We start from the raw sequence: 17644 nt of genomic DNA, 5'->3' as shown, positions 1-17644 counted from the left end.
AGGTCTCAAGAGGTTTCAAGAAGTCCCACAGCGACTCCCTCTCAGGGACAAAATCCAAAAGCTTAGGACATCCCTAGAAGAAAGCATGGGGTCTGCCTCAGAAATTGGGGATGGTTTGGAGGATTCCCAATGGGACACCATTTCTGCCGTAACCAATGTTTTAATTCCAGTTCCCTTATCAGACTGGTTTAAACTGCTTTGAAGACCCCTGGATCAGGCTTTTTATGGCTTCTGCTCCCAAGGGATTTGCTTTGCTCCTTAGGATATTGGACGACATTTTCACAGAGGCTTTTGAAGAAGTTTTAAAGTGCAGAAACTATAGTAACAGCAGTACACAAAACAGTCCATCCCCTGTTACATGGAGGAGGACAATATCCTGCATCAACATAAATACATTAATTTGTATTAATAAGTACACCGATATAAATGAGCTGGCTCCTCACTTTATTTTGCAGGGAAAAGGTTTTGACACCAAAGGAAGTCATTATTGATCGGCGAAAACCAATTGCATTTGTAAACTGAGAGATCTGCTTTCCTTTCTGCTCTCCAGCCCCATGTAATGAAATCACCGCCGATGCAGCAGTCTGCATTGTGCCGTGCTGCCTCATGCCACTGCTGGGAGACAGCTGCTCAAGGTGTGTGGTAGAACAGCTAAAATTGTGCTGAAATTAACTTTACATATATTACTTTTGCTTCAGATCCTCCAGATTTTCTACCTCTGTCAGTGAGAAATTTGCTTGAAAAATATTGCTAGGGGAGCCTCTGGTTTTGTTGTAAGCAAAACAATAATCAGCAACAAAACCAGAAGAATTCATTTGCTGAACAAATGCTGTATTTCTTTATGGACAGTAAAACGGCTGGTAAAATGAAAAAAACATCAAAATATACAAATGACTGAGTGAGAAAGATTGAGTTCTTTAATAAAGCAGAGGTCTACTGCACGGGGGAAATATTTTTATCATTAAACATTAGTAAAGATGGGTCCTTACTTCGCTTACTTATTCTTCAGGCAACTAGAGCATTACAAACTAGTATTTTGGCTGGCTGCCCCAGGACGTGCACCCAGTACTCAGTAGGGTCTAATTATTCTGTGCCTTTGGGTGCCTCCTGGGGTGTGTGGCAGCATCACCTCTCCAGGAAGGCAGGGCAAGGATGGGCAGCCACTGCTGCTTGCACATTGACTTCTTGCAGCTGAGCCCTTGCCAGCAGTTAAGGTCTGGTTAATGTAAAACCATGAGTTAGTACATTTTTCCTGCGCTGTTGCTTCTCCTTTTCTTGCTGATCTGTAATATAACATCCTGCAATTCTCCTCCTCTGGCTCTTTCTGTTACTACTCCCCCGTAGGGATTGTGATGCACTGTTACAGGGCAAACACTGTGGTAGATGGGTAGTGCCTGATCAAAGGTGTATCCTGTGGGATACTCGATGCTTGTGGTACTTGTGGAAATCCAAAGCCAGCTGGCATGTTTTCAGGGGGAGGTGATGCTGACCTTTCATCTGGCCAGATGTTGTAAAAACTGCAGGGGAAAAAAAGAAAAGTTTGTTATTTTTTTTGTATTTCTTATCCTACAGTGGTAAAATTCCACACTATATAGAGGGATCTTGAACAGTAATAGCCATGGTGATGATAATAACAATCAGTATGTTAATAATATGCTAGGGAGCAATTGGAGGCAGGTCCAGACCAAGAGCCAGAAAAGGACCATCATTTCTTAGCCGTTTCACCTTCAGGTCACACACCAATGTTCTTAATATTAATAAATCCTACTAAAGTAAGTAAAGCCTGTGCCTTCAAAAGTCTGGATATAAATCTTCAGTGTGCCTGAAATAACACCAGGCCCCAGACAGTTGTACAAAATAAAGCAATTTGCAACATAAGAGAACATCCAACAGCACATAAGCTGTGATTCCAGCATCACATAAATATTTTCTCATGCTTATTATGCCCATCAGGCTTGGAAGAAACTTCGCCACGAGGAAAAATAAGCTGATGCTGTTGTTTCTACAAAGTAGGAACAGGAAGGACAAAAACTGAGGGTGAGAGAGCTGGGGAATCAGCTCCAAACCATTTTTTGCATTCTGTATCAGGCAGATCAGTGGGCAGAGGTGATGCCCCAAGTGCTGGGCAGGTTTGGCCACTTCCAAAGCACAGCATTTTGTGTGTTCCTGTAGTTGCCCTGGGGAAAACCTCGGTGCTCCAGGCCAGCTGTGTGGTTGTGACCAGGATCCTGACCTCCCCACCTGCCCTTCGTGCGTGGGTTTCCCTTAAGGCGTGCACAAAGCCCCGTCCATCACCCACATACCGCTCATAGGGTGCGTGGCTGAGCTGCAGAGAGGATGGCGGTGGTGGGAGTGATGCTGTGGCCATCACGGGCTCTTGGTTTGGGGGATGGAAGCTTGGCAGATGACGGTGGGGTCTGCAGGACAAAGAATCACTTTGGCAGCTGGTACTGGGAGTGCTGCCCAGAGAGGCACAGCTGACTCCTCAAGATGGTGAAGGCAGAATCTCACCACTGAAATGTCAGTGCTTGCATCCAAGGCAGTGCAGTACTTCCCTTAAACTAGCAGATTCTAGGTCTGAAGGAAGTATCAGAAAGTGGCATTTTGGATTAAAATGACAAAACTATTTTTGCAAAAGACCTTTTGTAAAGAGTGAGTGCAGCCGGTGGTCTCAGTGGGAGCTAGGAAATATTGACAGGCATAGTTCCAAAAATCAGAATGAAAAGACATAAACAGCAAAACCCTCCCTGGTGAGCTCTTCTACCCAATTTTTGTACTTTAGCAACAGTTAGGCTCATCTGATTCACGATCTGGCTTTAAACCCAGTGATGTCTTAGGGGCTGCGTAGAAATTACTGGTGGCTGCTCTCACAGGAGATGGCTGGTGGTGTGACATGGCATCTCAGTTACTGAGTTTGGGCATGGATCACCTTGGTCATAGTTTCTATGAGCTCTAGAGAGACTTGAAGAGAGGCCACGAATGTTTTTCCTGCATTTTCTCACTTCCACTGTGCTGGAGCACTCAGATTTCCATCTCACCGCCTGCCCTGTTTAGTACATTTGTGTTGCCGTTGAGATAGGGGAGGGCTTTGGAGGGAAACTGCAGGATGCTGCAGGTACTCGATTCCTCTTTTGCATCACCCAGATTCTTCATCTCCCCTGTCCTCCCTCTGCTCAGTGGACAAGGTGGTAAAGAGAGTGCTAAGAAACCTGTTAAAGGAAAGGGTTGGTGACTGCATCAATAGGGAAGACAAAACCATCCCCTTTTTTCTTACCTTGCTGTCTTAAACACTGCCACAATTCAGTGTCATGAATTTAACTGTGTTCTACCCATTTTATTTGGACATATATGTAGGGTTAAGAAGCACTGGAGGAATGAAAGACTGAAGTGCATGCATAACAAGCCTTCGGTGCAACAGAAGTCTAGAAAATTTATTCATGCTTCAAATGAAATTTGGAGGTTCAGTCCACCCCGATCTTAGTTCCCAAGATAAGCACCATGCAGCACAAACGAGCTTTTGCTGGAACCCAATTTTTAATCATCATTGACAAGATAACGACCTCCCCAGCTTTAGGACTATGCACCATGCACCTCCCTTTCGAGCCCTGTCGGCAGGGGAGGCAGCGCTGCGAGCGAGCCAGCCCCACAGCGATGCCCTGCAACACGCTGTAACCACGAGCTCTTCCCCTCTCTGTTTTCATGTTCCCAGTGAGGCACAGCTTCTTCAGTGACAGACTGAAACGTGACATTTTCTTGTCCTAATGAGAAACACTCAGCTGAGGACTCCTGGTGCCTGAACGCCCGGGTGCGAGGCAAGCCCCAAAGCCACGCAGGCATCCTGAAGGCTATCTTCCATTGTGTGCTTTCCCAAATGGCACTTCTTCCTGTCTCCTCTTAGCTACAATGTGAACCCAAGGGAAGAGACACTCACCCACTAATGGGGCCAGTGCTGGAGGGGCTGAGCTGCCAACCTGTGCTGCCACCACGGCTGCATGGTCCTCCCACGGCAGGTCCATCCCCTTCACCCACACCATGGCGCTGCTGGGCAGAAGGGGAGCTGGGGAAAAGCCTGGTGGCGGATCAGGAGCACAAGGGCAGAAGGAAAGAGCCTCAGCTGCAGAGGGAGGAGGAATTTCTGCCTGTGCTGCACAAATGCAAACAGAGGCCAAGAAGCCACAGCATATCTTTCATACCGATGTGCAGTTCAGGAAGCTAAGATTTTAGTTGTCTATCTGGCAACAGTGAAAGATGCAAAAGACTCTTTGGGAAGCTAAAACTTGCAGGCAAATAAGGTGTTTCCCCCTGAATATCTAGGAACAAGATGAATGTGAGGCCCTGGCACGGGTTGCCCAGAGCAGCTGTGGATGCCCCATCCCTGGAGGTGTTCAAGGCCAGGCTGGATGGGGCTTTGGGCAGCCTGGTCTGGTGGGAGGTGTCCCTGCCCATGGCAGGGGGTTGGAACTGGGTGGTCTTTAAGGTCCCTTCCAACCCAAACCATTCTGTGACTCTGTTGTTCTAATGTCCACGGCATAAAGGAATCCTCCAGGTCTCCACAGCCAGGGTATGCTCAGGGGAAGCAGGTAAGAGCATCAGAGCAGTCCTCAGCCAAATGCAGCAGCTGAAGAAGTTGTAAGTGCATGTTCAGAAACAACGTTGAGCAGTGAGTTCAGGGAGGTTCCCTTTGTGCTCAAGTATTTGGGGAACTTTTCAGAACTACAGAGGAGAATCACTGAGAGAAGACGCTCCAAAGAGTTTTGCAGCTCTATCATTTAAAGTCAAGAAAAAACGGGAAACTAACTTTTTCCCTTAAATCTTTAAGATGTCAGTAAATAAATGATGTGGTTTTCAGAGCTGTAAAGCATCTCATATCTTTTGCTGACTTCAGCTGGAGCACTGGGTGCTCAGCACTTCTGGAAATAAAATCATTTGTTTGCCAAGGCTCAGAAGGAAAAGCTGAGAAGGCTGACTTGAAGTTCTTGTTCTTGCAAATATGAATATGAAGCAGGATATAAAAATATGAATTGAGTATGAATTGAAGCAGAATATGAAACTTAAATCAGTAGTGTTCCCTCAGGAAGATCATTATTTGGAAGAAAAGAAAAAGTGCACATAAAAACAAATTTGTCAACACCATCGGAAAGGAGGAAGGATGAAACTTACTTGGCATTATTATTTCCTGTCTTAGAGCTGGTCTGTCTCTCCCTTCACTTGGTGATATTTGTAGTAGTTTTGTATTGAACTAATTGCTTCCAGCCCTGGGGGCTGTCATGAAAATGTAGGCAGTGCTAATGGCTTAACTGTTAATTAACGTGATGGCAGAGCAGTTGAGGAAGGGACAAAAATGTCAAACAGTTGGGATATAACCGAGTATGAAAAATGCCATGATCCTGCAGATTGAGCAAGGCAGGGGCAGGCTGGCACGGATGCCAGAGGAGACGGGCAGGAGCTGGCACAAGCCTGCTCTTCTCCCTGTGCGTGAGATGCTGGAAAACACTGCACAGCTCTTGGTTTCTGTGATGTGTTTCTATCAAGAGTTACAGTTAATGCGTATAAAAAAAAATAAATCTTAAGCAAAATGTAGAAATCACATGCTATAATACAGAAGATGTTTGAAAGTGTTTCACTGAAACTGACATTTTCCAGATGATTTTTTTTTTCTTCATAGTATTCCAGTGGAAAATAAAATCCTTTGGTCAGTTAACCTGAAATATTCTTGATTCATTTCCCTCCCATTGCAGTGTCCCAGCAACTGGAAGAAACTGAAATGGGACATGAGAGAGCTAAACCTGTAGCATGCCAGAGTCAAAAGGGAGTGAGAAGAGTATGAGATCCCAAAATATGACTTATTCAATATGATAAACCAGAGTCAAAACATTTTTTCCTGGTCAACATAAAAAAATAGATTCAGGAATGTTTGAGCATTGATTCTCCAGTTATAATTTGGAATGAAAAGAGTACCAATATTAGAGGATTTATTATGATAAAAAAGGGGGATTTTTTTTGTGTATCACTTCTTCAGAAGACTAATATTTTCTTTTTGTAAGCAGCAGTTCATACATTTTAATTCAAGCGTCCCAACAGAAATATGTGTATATAGATACTAATTTTAATGAGAGATTTCATAGCACTAATCTACTACAGAGTACCATTCAGAGTCCCTCCATGATCCAGTTTGCCTAGCAAAGCGTTTCATCCTGCAGAAGTGAGAAAAGCCTAAATGCATCGTTCTGGTGAAAAGAGAGGAAGACAAGACCCAGAGGTTGGACAAGATGGTGAGGCTATGGTGAAAAAAGCAAACCAGAACCAACCCCCCCCCCAAAAAAAAAAAAAAAAAAAAAAAAAACACAAAACAAAAAACACAACACTAAAAAGCTGCTGAAGAATTACAGGTAATGCAGTTGAGATGATCTGTGATGAAATAATGTGGAATTTGCTCCTTAATGCATTGCAAAAGCTTTACAAGGGGATGTCAGTCCTGTGTGCAAAAGACAGGGGAGGTGAAGAGGATCAGTGGAGGGCTCTCTCTTGCTCACCCTGCAAGCGAAGAGGAAGGCCCGGATGCTCCAGGGCACAGCTGAGCACACTTTTTACAAGATCAGGTCCTTTTCTTTGGTGACACAACATGAAGCCCAGAGTGGCTTTTCTCTCTGCACTCTGTCACGAAACATGACTCAGAATGACAAAAAAGGGTGACTCATCCTATGGACTTTTTCCTCAAACCGAGCTATGCATTGCACTCATTTTTCTGCCAGCCTGTTTGGTGATGCGCTGTGAAGCCTTGACATGCATCTAAAAGATAAACCACTCTCAAGCCGTGGGCTCCACATTTCTGACCCTGCAGTGCTACGGGCAGTGATTTACTGTGTGCTGCACAGCGACCGTGTTATCGCTGGGCTTTAAAGGCCGAAACAGCAGCATGTCCCACCGGTTCCTGCTATAGTCAGTGGTCAAGGGAAGAAGGACTTAATGGATTTGTGAATTGGATGCAATAACATTGTAAATTTAGGGACAGGAGGGATGACTGTGAAGTCAGTTGACCTAATTTTTAGTTGACACAATTCCACTCAGCGTCAGCAGTGCACAAAATTATTCTTCTTGCTCCGTAGCTGATCAACATCAGGCCATCCGTTGGCAGCCAAGCCAAGGAGCACCTTTTGGAGTGAGGTTGCTGGGATGCCGGGGAGTTCTGCTTTTCAGCACTTTATGAGGGTTTGGATTTTGAAACCTTAATTCTCAGTCATGCTTAAAACTGTGACTTCTTACCAACCTCCAAGCAGGGTGAGCCTGCACAATGCACCTCTGCTTCTGTGCTCTGTAGTGTGGCAGAAGGTGCCCAGCCCAGAATTACATCATGAGAAACATTGTTGTCAGTTCTAAAATATTATATTTATGTGTATCTGCTTTTTTTTAAAATTATTTTTTCCCTTATTATTTTTTTTCTTCTGGTCATCTGTCTGGGATTATTCTTCCAGATCAAAAACGTTTTCCTGAAATGTGCCAACATTTTATGCAGGGCTTGAGTCACCAGATCACCTCTTGCTTCTCCCCTTTCCCTCTAGGACCTCGCAGACGGGGCTGTGGCAGCTGTGCCGAGTGCTGGGGCAATCCCAGACATCTGCCTTCTGAGCAGGGAATTGAAGATGCTCCACTTTGCATAACCTTTGCCTTAAGGTCAGAATTACTGGTGTTTTGAAGCCAGGCACGGCTGTCCTTCTGGGGCACTGCTCACATATAAACCTCTCACATCAGAATATATTTGGTTTTATTTCAGTGAGCATATTGCTTAGCAAAAGTTGCTCAGTAACAACTAAGTTTACCATCCAGCTCTGCTTTTTATTTTCTCTCTCAGCGCTATGGGATTTCACATGATGTGTATTTTCATGGGATTAATATCAATGTGATGTGCTATATCCCTAATGTATCTCAGCTCATTAAGTACCTTAATTCATTTTGTAAGAACGCCTTTTGCCTTCTACTCAGAAGATATACCCATTCGTGTATCATCATTTGTAGGCTGTTCTCGACCCCAGAGCGCAGAAGAATTCTCCTGCTATTTAAAATCCCACTCAGAAGTAATGGCTTTTATACCTACATGCTAATATCATTCTGGTAGATCAACTTCTGATGTGCCCGCTGTATTAAGCAAGCTGAATTTTCTGCCTTAACATCAGGCTGTCACTAATTGTTTTTATATGTGTTTGCTATGATTACATCGTCCTCATTTCCAGTATCTGTTTTGAAACACAATATTAGTTCATTTATTTCCTGTGTCACAAACCAATCTCTTGCTGAACATTGCTTTGCAACTTTATTGAGATAATGCTCCTCGTGAGAGCTTTGTCCTGCTGTTGTCTTCTTTTTTTTTTTTTTTTTTTAATGGTGGGAGTGTCACCCTCCAGTAAAGTGAATTGCTTTGATTGCAAAGAGAAGAATTCATCCCTTGTGCTGAGTACTTTTGGGTCTTACCATGATTGTTGTCATATTTGCTGCCTCTGGACCTGGCTGTGTGTTCACCCTTGGTTCTGTCTTCATTTTTTGTTAGGTGAACATCAGTGCTTGTGCTGCCTGCTCTCCCTTTTGTTTGGGAGTCACACTGTAACTTTCCTTCTGCAATGATTTTAAGTCCCTGTCTGACATTCCTAGTTAGTCCATTTGGTAACACGGCTTGAATCCTGTGTGTCCTTTAACATCAGGCTCAGCCACATCTGATGGCTTGCTTGCTTTGGCTCTCCACTTGAGGGTGGACTAGTGAATCTGCAGAAGTTCAGGGACCTAAATATTTAATTCTTAAAAGGTAACATGAAGAGTTTCACAGCCTCTGCCGATGCTAAATAACTTTTAACATCTGTCCTTGAATGAAATTATTTTTCTTGTCCTTGAAATAGCTTTGAGAATAAAGTTATTGCACACACAAGGATTTTAATCTGCAAAGTTTCTCTTTGGCAAGTTTTGGAAGCCTTGAAAGCTCCCAGGCATCTCAACCACTCTGTCACCTGCACCTTTGGACTGAAAGGTTCATTGCCCCCTTTTCTGAAGGCTGACCTGACTCTGAAGTAGCAGACGGGAAGCTACACACCACGAGCTTGTCAGACACCGAACTCAGTTCCTTCCCTCCAGCACTATTCATGTTGCGTTGCTTGATTTTTAGCACTCGGTCCTGGAGAAATCACATCCTTCAGGGCCACAAGGGACCATCATTACCATGAGCAACCCTCTTCACACGCAGCCATGGGGCTCCACCAAAGCATTCCTGCACCCGCTCTATGTCCCTCACTGCACTATAAAATGTCTTCTAGACAGGTAATTCTGATTTAAAGATCTCTGCTGACAGGAGATGTTGCTGTATTCCTAGGTACATGTTTCCAGTGGCTAATTATTTTCACCTCAAGATTTGCACATGGTGTCTTGCCTGAGGCTGTGGCAATGTTTTCAGAGGAAATTTCTGATGCTGAGGCCAAGAACGAGGTACCGACAGAAAGGTGACTGATCGGTGTGCTCCAGGGATGTCACTGCTCCTTGGCCCTTCTACTCCACTCGTTGTTTTTGGTGAGCTAGGGAGAATTTCTCTCGTGTCCCAACACCCACAGGACTACGTTGGCTTCTTCAGGGATTTGGATGAAGCTTTGGCTCTTTGCCACCACCTGCCAGGCAGTGTGGAGAAGTTCTCAAGTCTAAATAGACTAAGATGAGCGTGTTCGTCCTCAACCTTACATTAGATAATTTTTTTTAATTGAACATCTTTAGGATCTGCTTAGTGTACTAGTTTTATAGGATATAAGGATAATTGCAATTGTCCAGCAGCCCTTTAAAAGTGCTGAAGCAGGTATCAGTGGCAGCACACATCTCTGTTGGATGGGCCATACCTGCTGCATGAGAACCGTGCTTGTTCCCCCTCCCTGGGTCAGGGCAGGCACACACACCTGCCCTATGAGCAATCCTATCTGCTTCCCAAAGGGCTTTCCTCCCTGCAGAAGTGATTAACATTATCCAATGCTAAATATATTTTATCTGTATTAAAGTGTTACAAGTATACCAAATGAGTTGGCGTGGTCAAAAGGTCTAGTGAACACTTCTGTTCACCAGATGGGGCTAACTACTAACTTCCCCAAGAAAACATCTTATATTTTGGTTGTATTTTTAACTTTTTACAGGTTGTTGCATGTGTCTCTCTGCCCCAGGAAAGTCACTGTGCCCTTCTCAGAAGGACAGAGAGCAGTGGCTCCTGCAGGACATGCATGCTCTGAAGCTCCAAAGTAGGTGGGAGAAAGCTGAGCTGTTCAAATTATAGAACACAAAGTGCAGGTGACAGGGAGAAAGTGCTCCACAGCTGAGCTTGGCCTAGGCAGCCCTTTGCTTGCAATGAATTATCCAGCAACATGGCCAGTCAGTCACCCCTGGGTGAGCTGGGACCCTGCATTGCCCCATCCCTGGAGGTGTCCAAGGCCAGGCTGGATGGGGCTTTGAGCAACCTGGTCTGGTGGGAGGTGTCCCTGCCCATGGCAGGGGGTTGGAATTAGATGGTCTTTATGGTCCTTTCCATCCTAAACCGTTGTGTGTTTCTGTGATTCTGTGGTTGCTGCTGACTCGAATGCTGCCCACAACTCTGGGGCTTTCTGGTCCCAGGGGTGACCAAGCCCACCCCTGCAGACCTTGGTAAGAGGTGACAAATCACCACATGATGCTCTCCGCTGAAGGCCCCAGGTGGGGTACGGGCTGAAGGCTGTTTCACTGTCACACGAATGAGTCAGCCTCCTGTGTCAGTGCGTTTCTTAATTTAGATGTACCCTGCCACGCTTCCTCTCAACGTTCATCCCCGCGCCCAGCCTCGCTCCGTCCCCACCACTGAGGCACTTGCTTTATTGCTGGTTCTCTGATGCCCTCCTGTGACTTGCTGAAGGTGACTGACAGCAGTGGTGTGTCACTGGCAGGTAAGGAGGGACTGCGTCACGACAGAAAACATCTCCACAGCGTGAGCAGACAAGTGACACGAATCGCTGTAGGAACATCACTGACAGCGCTAAGCTCCAGGGCTGGGCTCACATATGATCCTCGTATCACCGAGGTGTTGCCCAAATGATTTTGGAACCAAGGCCTCTGATTACCCAGTTATCCAGTTATCACATCTCCCAGCTTAATTAATATATATACAATACAATTAATGCACAACAACTGTACTCAAATAATTACTAAATGCTGTGCTTTCACATAATGGGTCTCAGCACTGAAGGTCCCTCCTGCTAACTACCGAGGCCGTAGGTGACGATTTCATTTCCAAATTGAAATCTTAGTAATTTCCCATGAAGGATATAATGGTGCTCCTAAAATACAGCACCCTCGATCGCTGCTTGAAGTGGGAGCACGGGAGCGGTGATGTGCCCACCCTGCTCGGCTTACTGTGTCTCTGGCTGCTGGTTGCTTGCTGCGCTGTCTGAAAGGTTAATGGTGAACCTATGGAGCTAGCCATGGAGGGAAAGACATGCCATTTTATTATTATTATTAATTCTTTTCATTATCATAGCTCCTAGCGGCGGAGGCACAGAATGGGTCCCTGCTGGGGAAGGCACAAGGCAGGCAATCCCTGCCCCAAGCTGCTTAAAAGTGAAGCGGAAAGCTTCGGAGAGCAGAGCCTAGGTCTCTACCTTCCTCCTGCAGCACTGACAACATGAAAATCAAGGCTTATTGCCTGACAGATGTTTCCATAAAGCAATAAAATGAGCACGGAGACAAGCAGCGTTGCATGAAGACAGTAATTTCCCTTCGGATGTTCTCGGTTCCTGCTTCGCTGGGAGGTTTTCCACCTCCCTCTCTGCCCCCTGGCTGGCAGCCTTTCCTCTCTGTGAGCAATTTCTTGAAGCCTACAAGGGGAAACCCTGAGGGCAGGGAGCGGGCAGCAGGACCTGGAGCCCTCCCTGGTGCCAGGGTGAGCTCTGCCTGCAGCTCCTGGGCTCCTCTTTGCAGCTCCTGGGATGGGAACACAGCCATGGCCCCGACTTTTCAACGGGAAACGTCCACCCCACAACATTTCTATGCCATCTGCACCCCCAGACATCTCCCACCAGGAAACTGCTCCCAAAGGGATGTTTCATCACTCAACAAGAGTAACCTCATGGCTTCTGGAGTGCCGTGTGTCTGAGTTGCTCCAAATATTTTATTAATATTTTATTAATACGGCAATGTCCACCCATGGTGCGATGCTCAGGTCCAAAGCCAGCTCTTAGCTTTTCCGTACCAGCAAAGATGCTTATATAAGGGTGACTCATGCTCCAAGCAGCTAAAGCTCTTGGATGCTATTTTCTCCTCAGTAGTAGTACGTGAAAGCTATGAGCTGCTTTTGGAGCTGAAACTGCTTATTTCACTCCCCAACATTTCTGTGGCCAGTAGAGAAAAGGCAGTAATGCAAATTTCTGTTTTGTGGTTAAAAAAAAAAAAAAGAAAGAAAAAAAAGAAGAAAGCTTCATTTAATAATGTCTGTGTATTCTTTAAACATTTATCACTTTGCTCCTTCTCAGAACTTGTTCTCATCAATTTATCATGGGCCTTACATTTTGCTACCTACATTTTCCTTGCTTTTGGTAAATCTTTTAAAGGTGACCTGAAAAGGTAAGAGACCAGCCCCAAGCTGCTTTACAAGCTGGTGTCTGAGTGTCTGAGTGCCTCTACTGCTCAACGCCAGGAAAAAATGTGAAAATCCTGATCTCTCCCTTCTGATGGCAGTGCCCCTGTCCTTGCCCACCACCAGCGCCCACTCTCTCCACTAGGACAGACATGTATTGGGAACTGAAAGAGGACCCAGCTGACACTGGGGAGGTGGAGGAAAACACCTTTGCATATCTCTTTCCACCTCCTCTACCCACCTCGGCCACAATAGCCGCCTGGGTAAGGGGTTGGGGTGTTTGGCAAACACCGTGGGCACTCTTGCCATGCCAATCACCCCCAGAGGTTTTCATGCTGCACAAAACTCCAGCTCTGAAGATTTAAGAGCAGGCTGGCTGTTACCCACTGCCACGCAGGAGTTGTTGCTTTACAATGTATGTTTTATTTATAGATTAACATTAGCATTTGCAAGAGGAATGACTTGGGCTCTGAGTTATTGCTTCCTATTAACCTGAAACTACTGAGTGTCTGAAATTCGTGAGGAAACCCAGTGAGCAGAAAGTATCTGAAAAATGTTCCTCGCCTTTCCTTGAGGCACAAAGAATAAACAGCCTCCTCCCTTCGGAGGGCTTTGCAAAAACACGGAAATGTCAATGAGAGAGCCAGGCAATCATCTTTCTTAAGAATCACAAACATTAGCCATTTTCCTTCTCGTGTGTGTGCAGCTCTTCGTATGTACTGCATGTTATATACATTATCAGATTCCTGTTTGTCACCAATAACTGATTTCAGGCTGTATGGAGGGGCAGATCTTGCAGCCCTCAGTTATGTGTTACTGCCCTTGCTCCTATGGAAATGTTTCCCTCCAGCAACAATGCAGCAGTCTTGGGTTTTCCTTTGAACAGGCTTTGATGGGTCTGGGGAAGGGAAGTCCCCATCCCGCTGTGCAGGGCTGGGCACAGGGATGGGGCAGGGCTCCCTTGCCCCACTCCTATCCCCAACAGGGGATTTCTCTGCCAGTTACTGGGGATCCCAGGACATGGGCAGGGCTCATTATATGTTTATTCACCTACAGTTTAGGTGTCTTCTTAATTTGCTTACCTAGGTCCCTCCTTCATCCCAGCTGGGCATCAGCTGACCTACCCAGAGGCAGCTGAGCAGCTAACAAATAGACGGGCTGAGCTGCTCTCCCTTCCTTCTCACTGATAGCAGGGAGAATTTAAGTGACTAGCTCCTAAGAGATGTCTAACTTTCATTTTTGGTGTCTAATTGTGAGGAGGGCAGCCCACACCCCCAGGGTAGCCCCTGCTGTTACGCAGGAGGCCGTTTGCGGCTCTGTGCCAGAGGTGGGGGCCACATGAGTGAAGGAAAACCTACTCTTGCCATTTAACCTCCCCATCTGAAACACAATATTTTTAGTGCCTCATTTCCAAGCATTCTTCTCCTTCATTCAGTCAAATCAGGAATAATCACTTGCATTGAGGTAGCAACTTTCAGGGAGAAGAAGTTTAAAATGCCTTCCAGATCCGAGATGGCTATTTACGTTGCTTTTTATTTAATCCTCCTTGCGCTCTGCTTGGGGACAAACCGGTATCAATCCCTTCTTTCTGTGCTTATGAACTTTCATGATCTGTGACTGACAACTTTAATAATCTTCTTTATAAAGCCTCGGCAGCATCCAGAGTAGCACCTAAACGGTCCCCAGGAGCTGTAATTAAAATTAAGCCGCCCATGGGTTGCTTTGATTACAACAGGGCAGGCCAGCTTAACCTTCAATTTATGCTGACTTGAAAGATGGCTCATACAGAGAACCTGTGTGCCAGGCATGGATTTGAATTAATTATGCTGATTCCCTGCTTTTATTTTGCTATCTGATTAGGCTTACAAAAGAAATCACAGCCCCATCCTTCTCAAAACCACCGGTACAAACACCGAGTCCCGGAAACCCGCTGTGGGGTGCCTGCCTGCTTTCCATCCCTCCTCAAGCAGAGGGGACGTATCTGGGTGTCTGATGGGGATGGTGGCTCTCATGGACCTGCTGTGGAGTTATTGTTGGCTGCGGACACGAAGCTCCTAATCTGATCCCATAACTTGTGGGCTGCGAATATGTGCTCAGCACGAACACCCCCGGCACACCCCAGCTAAGCCTGATACACAGCAAAGTCTTTCCTCCTGGTTCTCAAAAATGGGCACTTCTTTTTGGAGTTCCTTGTCCTCCAGCTGCATGTGGGCTCTTAATTAGCATCAACAATATCTGAGAAACTAATCAGAAAATACAGTTTCCTATGTAAGGATACTTTTTGTGTACCAAAATATACCTTCACACTGGGTGTTTTGCATAAATTAAGCCAAGTGTCTTTCATGTCGTGTGGTTTGAAAAGCCAGAACTGAAAGGTGGTGGATGCATTTCTGCAAGACTATAATTTTGTTACAGTCACTTTTAGAAAATGTCTAAACAGAGAGATGAAACCTTCTCCCTCCCAGCAAATTTACCAAACCCACAGGGACCAGAGGAGCAGCATGGAGTATGTCTTCCTATCAAACTTCTCGCTTAACTTCCTAGCAATTTTATTTTCAGAGGTTTCTTTCCTTTTCTTTCCTAAAAGCCTGTATCACTGCCTGAGCCACGTTCTCCCTCACACGGTATTGTCATCCCTTTGATTGGCAAAGTACATTGGGAGAGCTGGGGGATTTATTCAAATGCCTGCTTCTGCTCTGACAAAATAATATCCCTTTACAGCAGCAGAGACATGCCATGTACTTCTGCTGAATCTCTGACAGATCCAACCTGTCCCTTTCTTCCGTTTCTTTTGACACCATACAGACAAAAAGCTACTGTGACCTTTTAATGGTACGTACGGCACAAAATCGGGCTGTGCTCTCTTTCTGGCCTCCTCTTGTCCATCCATGGTTGAGAAGAGAAAATATGGATTAACAGGGGCTGAGTGGCTGCTGGTGCCTAGGGTCATGTTTAAGATGCTCTTGTTGCTGCTGATGCCTGAGGTGCCACCGTCCCCTGCTGCCCGGCTCGAGCGCCCGGCTTGCAGGGCAGAGCTGGTGCTCACACCTCTTTGCTCCGCAGAGAGTATCTCGGCTTGGCTAAATGGAGAAGAAATCCTCCTCCCTCTTTCTATCTGCAAAGTGGAAGGGACCCACGAAGGATCCCTCCTGAGAGCACAAGTGCCCTGCGAGCAGCCCGCAGCCAGGGGGACACACAGGACTTCTGGAGGGGGCAGGATATAGCAGCAGGGCACGGTTTATTCCTCACGCGCAGTTTTTTTAAAGTTTCTCCTTAAACTAAAGGCTCTCCAAGGCACTGTTCTTGCAAGCCCAGGTTGTTACTGTGATGTTTTTGTTGAACCAAGGATGTCCTTATGGAGATCTCCTTCCCATCTGCTGTAAGTTTTCAGTCCAGCACCCAAGCTGCTCCTCAAAACGCCAGCTTAAAATGTCTGCTGCAAAGATGGCAGAGCTGAAGGTTTTGGTAGGCAGAATTTGGACAGTCTAAGCCTAAAATTCCTTTCCCCATCAGCTTCAGGCACTGAGCTCTTGCAGCCAGAGCTGCAGTGGTGGTGTGGGAGCAGGTTTCACCCTGGAAATGCAGATCAGGAATTTACCAGATATTTGGCTTATTCTGCACCAGGATCTCTAGTGGTTTTTTTTTTTGTTCTGTCTTCTGGGTGTTTCAGTAAGGCCCTGTATATGTTGTCAGAGCTTTTCTTCTTCGTTTCCACAAATTATTAAACTGCCAATCTTCATATTGCTGGTGAAATCCTATTAAAATGTTTCAAATTATCATTACAAATTGAATCTTCTCTCACGTGTCTCATGTACTATGAATCCTATTTTATTAACACCGCAATATTTCAGGTCTAGAATTAAAGCCAGAAGGGTTGGTAGTAATTAGTCCTTGAAATAATTTTATCTACAGAGCTTTGATGCCATTTAATATTCAATGAGTTAATGACAGCGCTCTTCCAAGCAATGGTTCTGTCTGCCGCCTGCCAATTCAAATAGGAATTGGTTTAGGGAATGGAAAAGGGCTGGGATTGAATTGTCCATGGCAGATGAGGACTGTCTTTGGAAGGTGATTATAAAGGCCTTGACTTCCCAGAGACGTTGCTCGGTGTCTGGGTGCAATCCTGCACTTGCTGGGACCACCTTACCTGCACGCATCACCTCTCTGCTAAGCCCTGGTCAATGACAGCTCGGACCATGCTCCATTTGTAGGGGACCATCTCAAAAAAGGTCCTATCAGTGCTGGCTTCATCTCTAGAAACCTCATCCACAAAATCCCACCTCTTTGGTGAACAATAATTTTCAAAATTTTCAGAATTTCAATTTCTTGCTTAAACAAGCAAGACTGTGCAGGGAGGAGTAGGAAGAACCACAGCCTCACTCCAGTTTTGGAAGTATGACTTAACCCCCAAAGGCAAACACATCCCCTCTCCGAGTACTTGGCAGCCCAGTTCCCTTCAGCTGCTAGTATTTCCCAAGGGAGGGAGCTACCTGGACCATCTCTGCACTTGGATCCCAGTCTTGTGTTGGCTTGGGGAGGGCAGGAAACTGGCTTTGGAGCTTCACAGGCATGCAGGATGGAAAGGATTTCTGGAGGTGATTGGCCCAGCCTCAAGAATTCAAGCAAGACATGGTCATCTCGTCATCTACCCGAATCTTGAGAACCTCCATGGATGGTGCTTTCACAGCCTCTTCTGCTGGAGACCACAAGGCCCCCACAGGGCTGGTGTGCTGCTGCCAGCGTGGAGGTGGAGTTACTCTGTGGAGGGATCTGGCTCTGTTGTCCCCTAGGGTTTGGTCAAACCCCACTAGGGTTGGATTGCTAAAGCCATTCTGCACTGCTGCGGGGAGGTGTAGCTCTTGGAGACAGTCTACAGCTACTACCTCACACTTTTTTTAATGTCAGTAGAAGCTAAAGCTGCAGCTGTTACCACTAATTACCTGAATATATCTCTTGTGCAGGTAGGTTAAGTTCTAATTTGGCTCCTGCTGTGTCAGTGAAATGTCAAGAAGAGAAAGTGCATTATGAACC

General features: G+C 45.8%; 1 long non-coding RNA gene across 1 annotated transcript; it reads left to right on the top strand.

The window, feature by feature from the left end:
- The first annotated feature begins 466 nt into the window (after positions 1-466).
- On the top strand, positions 467-9824 carry LOC121063853. The gene is made up of 3 exons (XR_005816222.1): positions 467-635; positions 7560-7671; positions 9353-9824. It is a non-coding gene; the product is annotated as an uncharacterized LOC121063853 (long non-coding RNA).
- The last annotated feature ends 7820 nt before the right edge of the window (positions 9825-17644 follow it).

The sequence above is a fragment of the Cygnus olor genome, chromosome 1 (assembly GCF_009769625.2).
Source record: "Cygnus olor isolate bCygOlo1 chromosome 1, bCygOlo1.pri.v2, whole genome shotgun sequence".
NCBI lineage: Eukaryota > Metazoa > Chordata > Aves > Anseriformes > Anatidae > Cygnus > Cygnus olor.
Note: the sequence above shows the minus strand (reverse complement) of the source record. Positions and strands in the feature narration are given on the sequence as shown.